This window comes from Arvicola amphibius, chromosome 13 (assembly GCF_903992535.2).
Source record: "Arvicola amphibius chromosome 13, mArvAmp1.2, whole genome shotgun sequence".
In the NCBI taxonomy this organism is placed as follows: Eukaryota; Metazoa; Chordata; class Mammalia; order Rodentia; family Cricetidae; genus Arvicola; species Arvicola amphibius.
In genome coordinates, this window is record NC_052059.1 from 51,491,185 (window position 1) to 51,504,559 (window position 13,375).

The 13,375-nt window shown below is 37.2% G+C and overlaps 1 protein-coding gene across 3 annotated transcripts in view; it reads left to right on the top strand.

Annotated features, from left to right (window-relative positions):
• The window catches only part of Ints6 (integrator complex subunit 6), an 82,664-nt gene that overhangs the window by 25,712 nt on the left and 43,577 nt on the right, over positions 1 to 13,375 (top strand). Inside the window, exon 2 of one of the 3 annotated variants that reach the window (XM_038309897.2) lies at positions 7,762 to 7,986. The exons of the other annotated variants lie outside the window; for them this stretch is intronic. The gene's annotated coding sequence lies outside the window, so the exon portion shown is untranslated. The remainder of the gene's footprint in view (positions 1 to 7,761; positions 7,987 to 13,375) is intronic. 3 annotated transcript variants of the gene reach the window in all.

Genomic DNA, 13,375 nt, shown 5'->3' on the forward strand with positions numbered 1-13,375 from the left:
TATAGCGCAACAAAAACAATTAAAAAAATAATCTTGAAACATAGGAATTGGAACTGATGAACTTTCATTCTGATTCCTTCCTTGGGAAGTAAATTATTGTGTCTTTTAAAAAAATATTTATTATGTATAGAATATTCTGTCTACATGTATGCCTGCAGGCCAGAAGTGGGTACCAGACCTCATTACAGATGGTTGTGAGCCACCATGTGGTTGCTGGGAATTGAACTCAGGACCTTTGGAAGAGCAGGCAATGCTCTTAACCGCTGAGCCATCTCTCCAGCTCCTATTATTGTGTCTTTATAATATTCCAATATTAATTTGCAAATAAGATTGAAAATATTTTCCTGTGGTCACAGATCTTAACCTTTCTGTTCTTCATATCTTATATAATATTTAGTATAATACTAAGAATAACATTTACATTAAAATATTACTTGTGTTGATATATTGAATCTGATTGTGAGTTAAAAATTGGTTCCTATTGCTTCTCCTTACCTGAAGCAGAAAGTTCATGTATTTTTAAGGCAAGCATTTTTGATTATGAAGTTGGAACATAGGCCTGTGAGTTATTTTGATATTCATGTTTGAGAAAGCCCCTGCAGTTTTTCTCTTTCCCTCTACCTCTCTCTTATCACCCAGTGCTGCTGGGGACCTAGTCAATGCTAGGCAAGTGCTTTAGCACTGAGCAATGTTTTTCTCTCTCTGTGCATTTATATGCTTGCTCCATGCATGATCTATATTGTTATTTTTACTAGGAAATGTCAGTTTGGTCTTTACATCTCTTCAAGTTTCTTTACCTTTGCTTTTGGCAAACTGGATTCTCTTTCTGTAGTTTTGAATGAATAAATGTGTGATTAATTTCCATTTAAGGAATTTAACGGAACATGTGTAGTTTGTATCTGCTTTTTATTCTATTTTTGAATAGACTGTCTTACTCTATAGCTCAGGCTGGCTTTGTATTCATTGAGTAATACTGGCCTTAATTCAGATCCTCTTGCCTCCATCTCCAAAGTAGTTAGATTACAGGCATGCTCCATAACATTTGGCCAGCTGTGACTACTGTTGATGTAACTTATTTCTCTTTGTGGGTTTGTGTGTTCTACGCTCATGATATTCTTTGCTTGAGAGGTATGGTGTATGCTGTGGTAGGTCATACCTGTTTTGTTGTCCAGAATGAGTGACCTTGCTGCTTTCACATAATTCTCAGTACACACGCGCACAAGGTCATTTAGTCTCATCTTGTATTTTACAAATGAGGAACTTGAGATCAAGAGAAATAAAATGATTTGCTTCAGTTACGCTATTTGTTGCTGCCAAATCTGTTAGAATTAATTTAAATTGTGAAGGTATCCCATCTCAAATTACCAGAACCTCTTTGATTCTGTTGTTGAATGTGTTTAGAATTTACCTTCTATTGTGTATGTTTGTGTCTGTACTGTGCAAGTGTATATGCAGATATGTATGCATATCATAAGTTAATGTTGGGTGTCTTCCTCTATTGGTCTCTGTGGGAACTGCAGCCCCGAGTTATGAGATCCCTGCCCCCATTTGAGGTGTTTATCTGCAAAGAAAACTTAATAAATTCCCTCTGCTCCTGGAGCTGGGGAAGGAAGGAATTTTGAGTGTATGGTGACCTTTCCTTGATCTCTGCCAGGGTCAGGTTACAGTCCCTTCGCAGCCCCCTCCTCATTTGGTGCCATGGTATAAAAGCCAGCCCCAGCAGGACAATAAAGAAGCTGTTCCACCTCAACCTCGTGCTCTGTGCATTCATTCAATCCGGACACCCTCTGCCGAGATTCTTGGTTCCAGCCTGCGCTGGGCAGGTCTCTACCTTATTTTTTTGAGAGTTTCTTCTTGAACCTGTAGCTCACTACCTGGACAAGATAGTTGGCAAATTTCAGGGATCTTCCTGTCTCTGCCTCTCTAGTGTTGGGCTCACAGGCACTCATTGGGAATCTGAGCTCTGGTCCTTGTGTTGTATGACAGGTACTTGTCTGACTAAGCCATCTGAATTCTTAATCTTTATTTCAGCTTTCTATGCAAGTATAATGTTAATTTAGTCTCCGGTGAATACTGAGCAGAACATTTCTAGGCAATGACTATATAACAGAATAAGTCTTTGGTATTTCATGACAGTGTTTAAGTAGTTTTTGGAGTGATAAAAATAGTGATTCTAAGTATGTGGAGGCACTGAAAAAGTGGACTTATCCCATCTCATAGGCACTGCTACTTCTCATGTAATTTGCACATTCTTTTTAATATACGATCTAATTTGATCTAAAGATCTTATTAGGATGACCATTTATTGTGTGTGGCTTTACTACATATATTTGTGAAATTTATAAAAAAGGCTCAGTATTAAATTGTTTGCAGCATAGAAAAGAAGTTAGTTGAAATACTTAGAGCTGTAGTAAGCCTTGGCTTGAGTGTACATGGGCCCCCATTTTTACAGCGTGTTTGTGAGAAGACAAATAGAACTTCCGTGCATTCTGTGACAGCTCACAGGAGAGAAGACCGACTGCTTTGTAAAAATTGGACGAAACTCTTGAGATAGTTGTAATAATTTTATATTAATTAATTAAATGAAACATTGAGAGTCATCTAATAAAAGTCTAGGCTATTACTTGAGGTGACCTGAATATTGTCTGGGACTTTTGATGATTGTTTGGATTGCAAGTTTAAGTGTATTATTTGGTCTTTTTTTTTTTTTTTTTTTTTTTTGACTGTTGGTATGTCCACATGTATACAGCTATTTAGTAAAACTGGTTGTCTCCAGTATTTTCATATAAGAGAAATGGTTACATATGGATTTGAATTCTGATATACAAAGAAAGTTATTCTTGTTTCCACAGTACTTATTGGTGGTGATAAACAATCTTGTGTCCAAATACTCATAATGCTAATCACATCAGTATTACCAGCATGTCAAATGTTTCCATAAAATCACCAAGTGATAATAAGAGCTGTTTATTTACTTAACTATTTGAGACAGTGTCTTCCGCTGAAATCAAAGGCTGAATGTGAACTCAGAGCCTAGGCTGGCTTCAAATTTTGCCAGTCCTCCTCAGCCTTGGCTTCCAGAGTGATGAGTCATGTGTCACCAGGTTTTGCTGAAAACTTAACTTTTTATAATTTGCAAAGATCCTCTGGAGTACTAAGTTGCAGCGGAAATGTGTTCTGAACTGATTCAAGAAACGAATGGCCAAGTACCTTTGTTTAGTAAGGCAGCAAAAGAATCCTGCTGTAACAGTCAGTGTATCGAAACTGTTATTTTTCTCATTCCTGAAGATGCTAATAGTAGTCTTCTATTTCGAATACTGAGATTTCTCTTTATAGATGAGTCTGTTGGCATTTCTGTATTATGTTTGCCATGGAGTTGATGTCTTTGAGAAGGTATTTGTTATCAAAATGAACTGTTGACTTTGCAAAACTAACTTGGTTTTTTTTTTTGTTGTTGTTGTTTTTCGAGACAGGGTTTCTCTGTAGCTTTGGAGCCTGTCATGGAACTAGCTCTTGTAGACCAGGCTGGCCTCGAACTCACAGAACCTGCCTCTGCCTCTCAAGTGCTGGGATTAAAGGTGTGCGCCACCACTGCCTGGGCTAACTAGGTTTTTAAGACCAAGCTGGGTAACTACTTTTATAACTAACTGGAGAGATGTCCAGTTAAGACACTTGTATAGAAGAAGAATGTGAGCATAGTCTCAGCTGTGGGTTCAGCTGGTCTTACAAATATTCTGATTTGTTAGCTCTTAGAGTTGGTACAAAAGTCCAAGCTATGATTTACTGGATTTGATAGCACCATTTTTTTTTCTGGACCATCCTACATATTATACATTGAAAATGGTTTAATTTTTTCTGAAAAGGTCATTATGCATTTGCCTTCTTAATGATTTAAAAGCAATAGATTCTAGTTTCTGAAGTGGTTCAGAAACTGTTTCCTCCCTCCACAAAATATTTTTATCCATGTAATAAAACTATTTGCCAGAGGCCGTTTACATCTTTTTTATAGGTAAAGACGTAAAAACAGATTTAGAGTGGGTTTCTACTCCCTTGACTGCTTAGGACACTGGGTAACTTTCTTTGTTTTTTTATTAAAAAAAGACTGAAAGAGGGGCTGGTTCAGTGGTTAAGAAGCATCCACATGGTGGCTCACAGAGATCTACAACTGCAATCCCATCAGATCTAATGCCCTCTTCTGGTGGGCAGTGTACATACAGACAAAACATCCATATACATAAAGTGCATAATAAATCTTAAAAACCAAAAGAAATCTTGTGGAATTTCATAGTGTAGTAGGTTTCTGGGTTGTCTCACAGTGGCCTCTTCATATCTATATTATTGGAGTCTAGTAGCTCTTAAAGAGTAACACATATTTCAGACTTATGCTTTATGTCATCTCTACTGAGGCAGTTTTGTAAGAACAGCCAAGGGAGTTTGTTGGATATAGATCATTAACATTTTCTTTTTCTGTCTATACATTTGCCTCATATTCTCCATTCCTGGATTTGCCACTGTTGGTATGGTTTAGAAATGTTTCTACTTACAGTTAATAGTTTATTGAAAATACATATTTATAAAATAAAGAAGTTGACACAATGTAGTGCACATTGAACAGTTCAGTTATACAGTAACATTGTTAAACTTAGGTAGTAAGAATAACCCCTAAGAAGCATCTAGGCAAACAGAATGATGAAAAAAGAAATGTCTTGGTCATCCTAATGAAAGTGGCATGGCAGTAGAAACTATTACCTAGAAGTCTTTGGTAAGATACATCAAAAAAGTTTAGAGACTTTAACCACTGCTTTTAGTCCTTCCATACATAAACTAATGTGGTCTTTATAGTTGTAACTTTACACCACTGCAGCAAGATCACCAAGTGAGTTTATAAAATATATGGACCTCAGCTCTGCTTATGGGTCCATTGCTTTAGGCTGGAATTGGAGACATTAGTATTTTATAAAAATCTCCCAAATGATTTTGATGAGTTGAGCAGTCAGATTTGAAAACACAGTATAATTGCAGATACTTTTTCCCACATAAAAGCATGTGAAAATCCCTTAATAGCAGTGAAATGTTTAGGACTAGCCTAAAGTTATTCTAAGGTACAAATAATTACTTGGAATCCTTTGCAAGGTTGTGGAATTGAGTTGTGTGAATATTTACAGCAGGATTGTTTTCTGATTTGTTAATATGGTTTAGAATAGATTACTGGACAGTTTTAAAATGCTAACTTCCATACTGACTACCTGTTTAAAGTTACTTCCTCGAGTGTGCTGTATTGAGGACTTCTTTTGACCCTGCGTTCAAGATGATATAGTGGAGGTGAACTGCTAGGAAGAGGTGAATAATTGACTCATGTTGCCTGCTATTGCTATCCCTGCCTTAGAAGTTTTCATCCAAAGGATAATATTAGAATTCTAGTGTCTTTACTCTGTTATAATTACTTGTTTTTGAATGCTATATAACTAACATCATTTAGAAAATACATTTCCATGACTATAAAAAATTGATGACAGTTAATGATTAATTTCCTGGAGAGTTGTCACTTAATTACCTTCCAGAATGGATTCTTCAGATCTGAGTTATTAAATATGCTTTAGTTCAGTATTTTCTCCCCTGTGATATGTAATAGGTTTGGCTGTACACCAGAACTTTGGCAATCAGTGTACACATGTATAGTTCTTTATTTGTATTCCAGCTACTGCAGGAGCAAAGATGGAAGTAAATAAGATTCTTGCTTCTAGAAACATGCTGTCTTTGGAAACAGGCAACAAAATTAGCACTTGTTGTATAGTGAGAGATGTCATAGCAGAAATGAAGTTTCTTAGCATAAACAAAGGAACTTTAAATTTTGAGTAAGGAATTAAGCTGCGATATTCCAAGAGAGTATGCTAAAGTATACATAAATGGACATCATTTAATAGATGATTATAAATTGGAAAGTATAAGATACATAAAATGTAGGTAGAAGGCAGATGACAGTGCTATAAGGAAACATTTCCTATGCCAACATTTGCAGGGGAAGGTATTCAGATTGAAGTTGACCAGGCACATTATTAAATTTGGATTTTTAGCAAAGTTGTTCTGCTAGCCAGGTGAATGAATGGACTAGAGACTAAAGGTGAGTGCTATATGGAAAGAATGAGTAAGCTACACTCAGTAATTCAAAAAGAATAATTGTGTAGGCCAAAATTCAGCTGGTTATTAGACAGGAACGTGAAAATCAGAAGAGATGTGATCATGTGTGATCCAGGTTTTTAAAGAAGAGGTGTGATCGTGTGTGATGCAGGTTTTTAAAGAAGAGGTATGATCGTGTGTGATGCAGGTTTTAAAGATGTAGTAGGAAGGAAAAAAGTTTTTATAGGGTTCTGAACTTTAAAGTAATATCTAAATATTGTGTTTGTGTTCATGCACACTTTACAGGGGTGAAGTCCATAGATTTGTCTGTGTTCTTTTGTTTTTGGTGACAGTGCTCTGGTATGGAAGTCTAGGCCGCCCTTAATTCAACCACCCTCCTGTCTCAGACGTCTTAGTTTCTGGTTTTAGAAAAAAGTAGGAAGAAAATAAAATAAAATAATTACATTTATAGTAAGGCTGTTGTCAAGGAATTATGAGGCAACTTGTAAAACAATCACCTCAGGGCTGGGATAATGGCTCCGTCAGTAAAGGGCTGAAGATATGCTGCTGGTTTCTTTACGCCACTGAAGGCAGAGCTAGAAGGATCTCTGGGACATGCTAGTCAACTAGTCTAGCCTAATTGATGGGCTGTAGGCCAGTGAGGGGTAGACTGATAGTTCTTTAGCTTTCATGAAAACAATTGTCTCAAAACTTTTTTTTTAAGACAGATGCCATTATTTATGTAAGCCATTCTGCTTCATTCTTGAAAGTGCTATGATGCTGCCATATATACTGTGGTCAAGGTTGTCCTCTCCTACCCACCCCCCCCGCTCCAGCCACCTCTCTGGCCCATTGTTTGTATTTTATTTTTAAAAATGAATTTTGAGACAGTCTTTTTATATTCCCTTGGCTGGCGTGGGACTGACTGTATAGATCAACTGGCCTCAAATTTGCCGGTCTCTGCCTCCCAAAGGCTGGGATTAAGTGTGTGACACCACATCCAACCCCACTGTTTTTATTTTTAATAACATTTAAATTTGCTTGTTTAAAGCAGTTATTGACATTCAAAAAAAGTACTAGAACTGGAATAGTTGTTCTCTCTCTGCCTTCCCCCCCTCTGTGAGAGAGAGAGAGAGAGAGAGAGAGAGAGAGAGAGAGAGAGAGAGAGAGAGAGAGAGAGAGAGAGAGAGAACATGTATGTGCATTTATGCCCTAGGCAATTTTCTGTTGAATTTAGACTGGTTATTTTCTGCCTTTCTGTGTCAGATTATAATCTGAGAAAATGCAGATGTTAATGTTTGGATTCCTGATGGCCACACTAACGTAAGCATTAGGCTGCTAGCTACTTATAAATATATTGATTATATTAGCTCTATTCCCAGTTTTTAAAACTTAATTTCTACTTTTGTTTTTTTTTCAAATATAGTGCAATAATTTTAAGTTTTTTAGATTTATTTATTAGAAATAAACTTGAAATGAGTGAATAATCTTGAAACTTTGCCTTTACACCAACACAAGGCTAAATTTTGATCTAAACGAGGCTGTTTTGGTATATTTTTTCCCACGCTCTCTTCAGATTGAATTACTGATTCCCCCTCCCCCTTGTTTTGTTTGTTGTGGTTTTGATGTTTCTTTTCCTTTCAGCTAAAGGAGCAGCCCAGTGGTTTTCAAGAAGTGCCAAAGTGCACACTGACTGTCTCATGATGACTGGTGCCTCAGGGAGGGTCATGATTCCTGGATACAGGATCGACCTGATCCTGGATGTCACTTCAAGCAGTCAGATCGTGGGGAAAAGCCTTGTCTAATGGCTAGCCTTCCTCAAAAGTCTGATGCTAGTCATCTCGGAAGGCCTCAGAGAAAGTCTTAAAGGTGAGCAGAGTAGAGTGTAGTTCTCTCTGGGGACTGTGCCTTTTTGTTGGAGAATCTGATTCAAAACAGAATGATAACCCTAAGCTGATTATTTAGGTTTAATTGGTAAACTAATCTGAAACTCAGAACTCCTTTGCTGACAATGATCAGACCCCAACTTTGAGTGTCTTTCTGAGCTTAACAGCCATAGGGAGGAATTTCCTGTGCTCTTGAGAGCTTTAGCTTAATGCTTGTTCTCTTAATCGGACATAGCCTTTTTGTTATAGCTAAGTGATTCTTGATTTCAAAATTGCATTCAGTTGTTAACTGCAAATTTTAAAAATTTAATGAAGTATTTTTTTAATTTATACAATTACCATATAAGTATCAGGCAGTTAAGCTTCAGAGGTTTATTAGAACAAGTTTGCATTTGACTTTTGTCTGTCATAAAGTTTTTTTAAAAAAATTATTTTTGGGTGGTAGTGCATGCCTATTAATCCTAGCATGGGGGAGGGGTAGGACAAGTGTAACTGGGCTACAGAGTATGACCCTGTCTTAAGAAAAGTGAAAAACAATGAAAGGCAAAGAGCATAAGCGCTTTGAAGTAGTTCATATTTTATTGCATTGAACTTGAAGAATATTAGTACTACTTCCTTCAACATTTTTTATCATAGTAAAAAAATTCTTAAGAGATATTTTGACCATTTTATTTTGGAAAAGTTTAATTTTACATTGCTTTCTCTGTAATGGAAGCACTTTTATAAAACCCATTAGTTCACTAATAACCTAAGTTTCTAAATTTAGGTAAACTGAAAAGTCCTAAGACCTGTTAATTTCTTTTCATTGAATTGCTATTTAATAGTAATAAATTATATGGGGCATGTACAATTCCCAGTGTTTGTACTTCTTAAAGTTTAGTAATTATATATACTAGACTGGGAATATAGCTCAGTGTAGCATGCTTGTAGATAGTCAGTGGGCCCCGGATTCAATTTCCATCATTCGGGAGAAAAACCACATGTTTATTTCTGTGCGTATGTGTTCTCAAATTTGCTTTCTGTGCAACACGAGCTGTGATACATACCAGAAATTTTTATTCTATTTTGTTTTTTGTTCCTATGATGAACACTGACCAAAACCACTTTGGGGAGTTTATTTCATCTTACAAGTTTTTTTTAAATTGATATTTATTGAGCTCTACATTTTTCTCTGCTCCCCTCCCTGCCTCTCCCCTCCCTCTTCAACCCTCCCCCAAGGTCCCCATGCTCCCAATTTACTCAGGAGATCTTGTCTTTTTCTACTTTCTACATTCCATGTAGATTATATCTATGTAAGTCTCTCTTAGTGTCCTCATTGTTGTCTAAGTTCTCTGGGATTGTGGTTTGTAAGCCAGCTTTCTTTGCTTTATGTTTAAAAACCACCTATGAGTGTGTACATGTGATAATTGTCTTTCTGTGTCTGGGTTACCTCACTCAGAATAATGTTTTCTAGCTCCATCCATTTTCCTGCAAAATTCAAGCTATCATTTTTTTCTGCTGTGTAGTACTCCATTGTGTAAATGTGCCACATTTTTCTTATCCATTCTTTGATTGAGGGACATTTAGGTTGTTTCAGGTTCTGGCTATGGCAAACAAAGCTGCTATGAACGTAGTTGAGCACATGTTCTTTTGGCACGATTGAGCATTCTTTGGGTATATACCCAAAACTGGGTCTTGAGGAAGATTGTTTCTTAATTTTCTGAGAAATCGCCACACTGACGTCCAAAGGGGTTGTGCCAGCTTCATCAGCAATGTAGAAGTGTTCCCTTTCCCCCACAACCTCTCCAGCATAAGTTGTCATCAGTGTTTTTGATCTTGGCCATTCTTATAGGTGTAAGATGGAATCTCAGAGTTGTTTTGATTTGCATTTCTCTGATGACTAAGGATGTTGAACATTTCCTTAAGTGTCTTCCAGCCGTTTTAGATTCTTCTGTTGAGAGTTCTCTGTTTAGGTCTGTACTCCATTTTTTTTAAATTGGATTATGTGATCTTTTGGTGTCCAATTTCTTGAATTCTTTGTATATTTTGGAAATCAGACCTCAGTCTCATGTTGGGTTAGTGAAGATCTTTTCCCATTCTGTAGGTTGTCTTTTTGTCTTGTTGTCCATGTCCTTTGCTTTACAGAAGCTTTTCAGTTTCAGGAGGTCCCATTTATTGTTTCTCTCACTGTCTGTGTTGCTGGGGTTATATTTAAGAAGTGGTTCCCTGTGCCAATGAGTTAAAGTGTACTTCCTACTTTCTCTTCTATAAGGTTCAGTGTGTCGGGCTTTATGTGGAGGTCTTTGATCCATTTGGACTTGAGAGTTTTGTGCATGGTGATAGATATGGGTCTATTTTCATTCTTCTACATGTTGATATCCAGTTACGTCAGCACCACTTGTTAATATGCTTTCTTTTTTCCATTTGATATTTTTTGCTTCTTTATCAAAGATCAGGTATTCGAAGATGTGTGGATTGATAACTGGGTCAACCGGTCCTCCTGTCTGTTCTTATGCCATCATCCTACAAATTTTGTCCAGCATTGAAGAAAACCAGGGCAGGTGCTCAAGGCAGGGCAGGAATCTTGGAGGCAGAAACTGAAGCAGAGAGTACAGAGGAATGAGCTTACTGGCTTGCTTTCCTTGACTTGCCTAGCTATTTTTTGTATACAGTCCAGGCCTGCCTGCTCAGGGATAGCACTTCCAGCAATTGGGATAGACCCTGTCACATCATTAGCAATCCAGAAAATGCCCTCATAGACAGTGCCCACAGACCAGTCTGATAGAGGCAGTTCCTTAAATGAGTGTGTACATATAATGTACACACTCATTTTCTGGGATGTCAAGTTGATAACTAAAATTAGCCTTTACAGTTTGTAAACTTTATAATTAAAAGACTTAAATAGAACCCCTAGAAAGACCTTATGGAGACAAGAGAACCCACTCTTGAAAGTTGTCCTCCTGCCTCCACTCATGGACTGTGGCATACACACAGCATATGTTTGCACCTTATACATGCAATTAAATATAATTAATTAAATATAAGTTTTAAAAAGGGATAATGAACATTTTCAACCCCTGTGATCTTTATTAGAATTACTGACTTCTGCTGTTGTAGGAAAGAAGCACTCATAATTATTAGTGAGTAAGTTGTGGTGTGTCCCGAGATAGACTGGGTGCAGTAGACTTGTGGACCATAGTGTGGGGGAGTCCTGGAATAGCCTCTGTTGTCCACAGCTGTAGACTGGTACTGTGCTACTGTGTTAGATGCTTTCCACATCGTCTTTGGAGTGGTCTTTTTTTAAAAAAAAAAATTTATTTATTTATTTATTCTGTTTACAATATTCTGTCTGTGTGTATGCTTGCAGGCCAGAAGAGGGCACCAGACCCCATTACAGATGGTTGTGAGCCACCATGTGGTTGCTGGGAATTGAACTCAGGACCTTTGGAAGAGCAGGCAATGCTCTTAACCTCTGAGCCATCTCTCCAGCCCCCTTTGGAGTGGTCTTTATCCATACATTTACTCTTCTTGAGCCAGAATGCACTCAACTTTTATTGAATAAGTACTATACAATTGCTTTGAAATGTAGACACAGGGTTAGGTGTTGGGTCTTGAGGGGTGATTATTTGATATCCTGAGTGCTGAACTCCTGGCATGGGATAGATCATTTCAGTCTGAGAGTTTATATTGTTTCAAAAATGTTACTCTTTTACATACAGTCTCTTTCAGGTATTGCCTTGGTGTACCCCCACTCCCTCATCTCTTTTCTTTCTGGATAGTAGAATTCTGAATTGAACTTTGAACTTATTTTTGTTTTTTGTTTTAATTTTTTTTTTTTTTTTTTTTTTTGTCTCCTGGGCATAAGACACATGCCTATAATCTCAAGAATCCCAGAGGTAGTGGGGCAGGGGAATCTCTGAGTTTAAGGCTAACTGGTCTGTAAGCTCCAAGCATCTGGAACTCTATTGAGACTTTCTTTCCCTTCTACCCTCCATCCTTCACTATCCTCCAGTTCCTCTTTCTCCTACACCTGTCTTGTAGTTTTGGGGAGGTTTTTTTTTTTTTTTTTTTTTTTGACTGAATTAATAAATTGCTTGACTTTTGAAAGGTGTGTGTGTGTGTGTGTGTGTGTGTGTATGTATGTATGTATGTTTATATGTGTGTGTATGTATGTTTATATATGTGTGTATGCATGTGGTAGCAAAGCAGGGTCTGAAACGAAACCTGGAACTCTGAAGAGTTGGGTTTTCTGTCCAGAAAACCCCAGGAATCTTCCATGTTGCTCTTTGTAGATAGGTACACTCTGCTCTGCTTGACGTTTTATTTGGGCTCTGGGATCCAAACTCAGGACCTCATACTTGCATTTTCTCAACTCTCTCTGTGTGTATGTGTGTTTGAGGTGAACTTTTCATAATAAAATTAATCATTTTGAAATGAATAATATTCTTAGGTGTTTTGTATATAAATATGAATGTACACACACATTTTTTACAGTGCTGGGTATGGAACCCTGGACCTCATGTGAGTTCTGTAATAGGCTCTGTGCTACTGAGCTATAACCCTGGCCCATCCCTCATTCCTTTTTTTTAAGTGGACTTGTACTTGGAATCATATAAAATGCAAAAGTCCTAGAATAAGCAGGGTATCTTTCATGTACCTTGACCAGATCATTTCAGTTTAGATATCCCTGCATTTGGAATTGCTGTTATTAGAAATAATTAGAAAAGTACTAAGGATTGAGATTATTGGAAAGTAAAGCCTTGGAGAATAGAGGTTGAGGGTCTTTGCTAATGATGGATAATATGAACTCCAGCTGACAGAAGGCCTAACAGAAGAGAGGTGTCCACTGGAAAGAAGTGAATCAGTAAGGACCAAATACAGCATAGCTTCTGTCTTCCTTTAGTTTGTTTTGAATTAAAAACCTAACTAAGGCAGTATTGTATTTGAGAGATTAGTAAGTAACACTGAAAACATTAAATTTTCTTTTGAAAAATTTCTATCTTTATTACATAAGTACTGGAGACACTAGCTTTCTATGTATTAAGGGACATAAACATTTCCGTTATTAGGATGTATCAGTTCTTGCCCTTGTTACAACAACATGTCGCTTTTTGTCACAGGATCTCAAAGCCTAGATTGGATTTCTTGCCTCTACCTCCCAAGTGCTGTATCACATGCTACCATACAGAATTAGTTTTTCTTTGAATATATAGTTTCTGCAGTAAACAAACTGACAAACTTCTAGTTTAATTGTTCTCAGCCTGTGGGTCTTGACCAGAGGGGTCACATACCAGATATCCTCACAGCAGATATTTATATTACAATTAATAACAGCAGACTTACAGTTATGAAGTAACAGTGGAAATAACTTTATGGTTAGGGGTCACCACAGC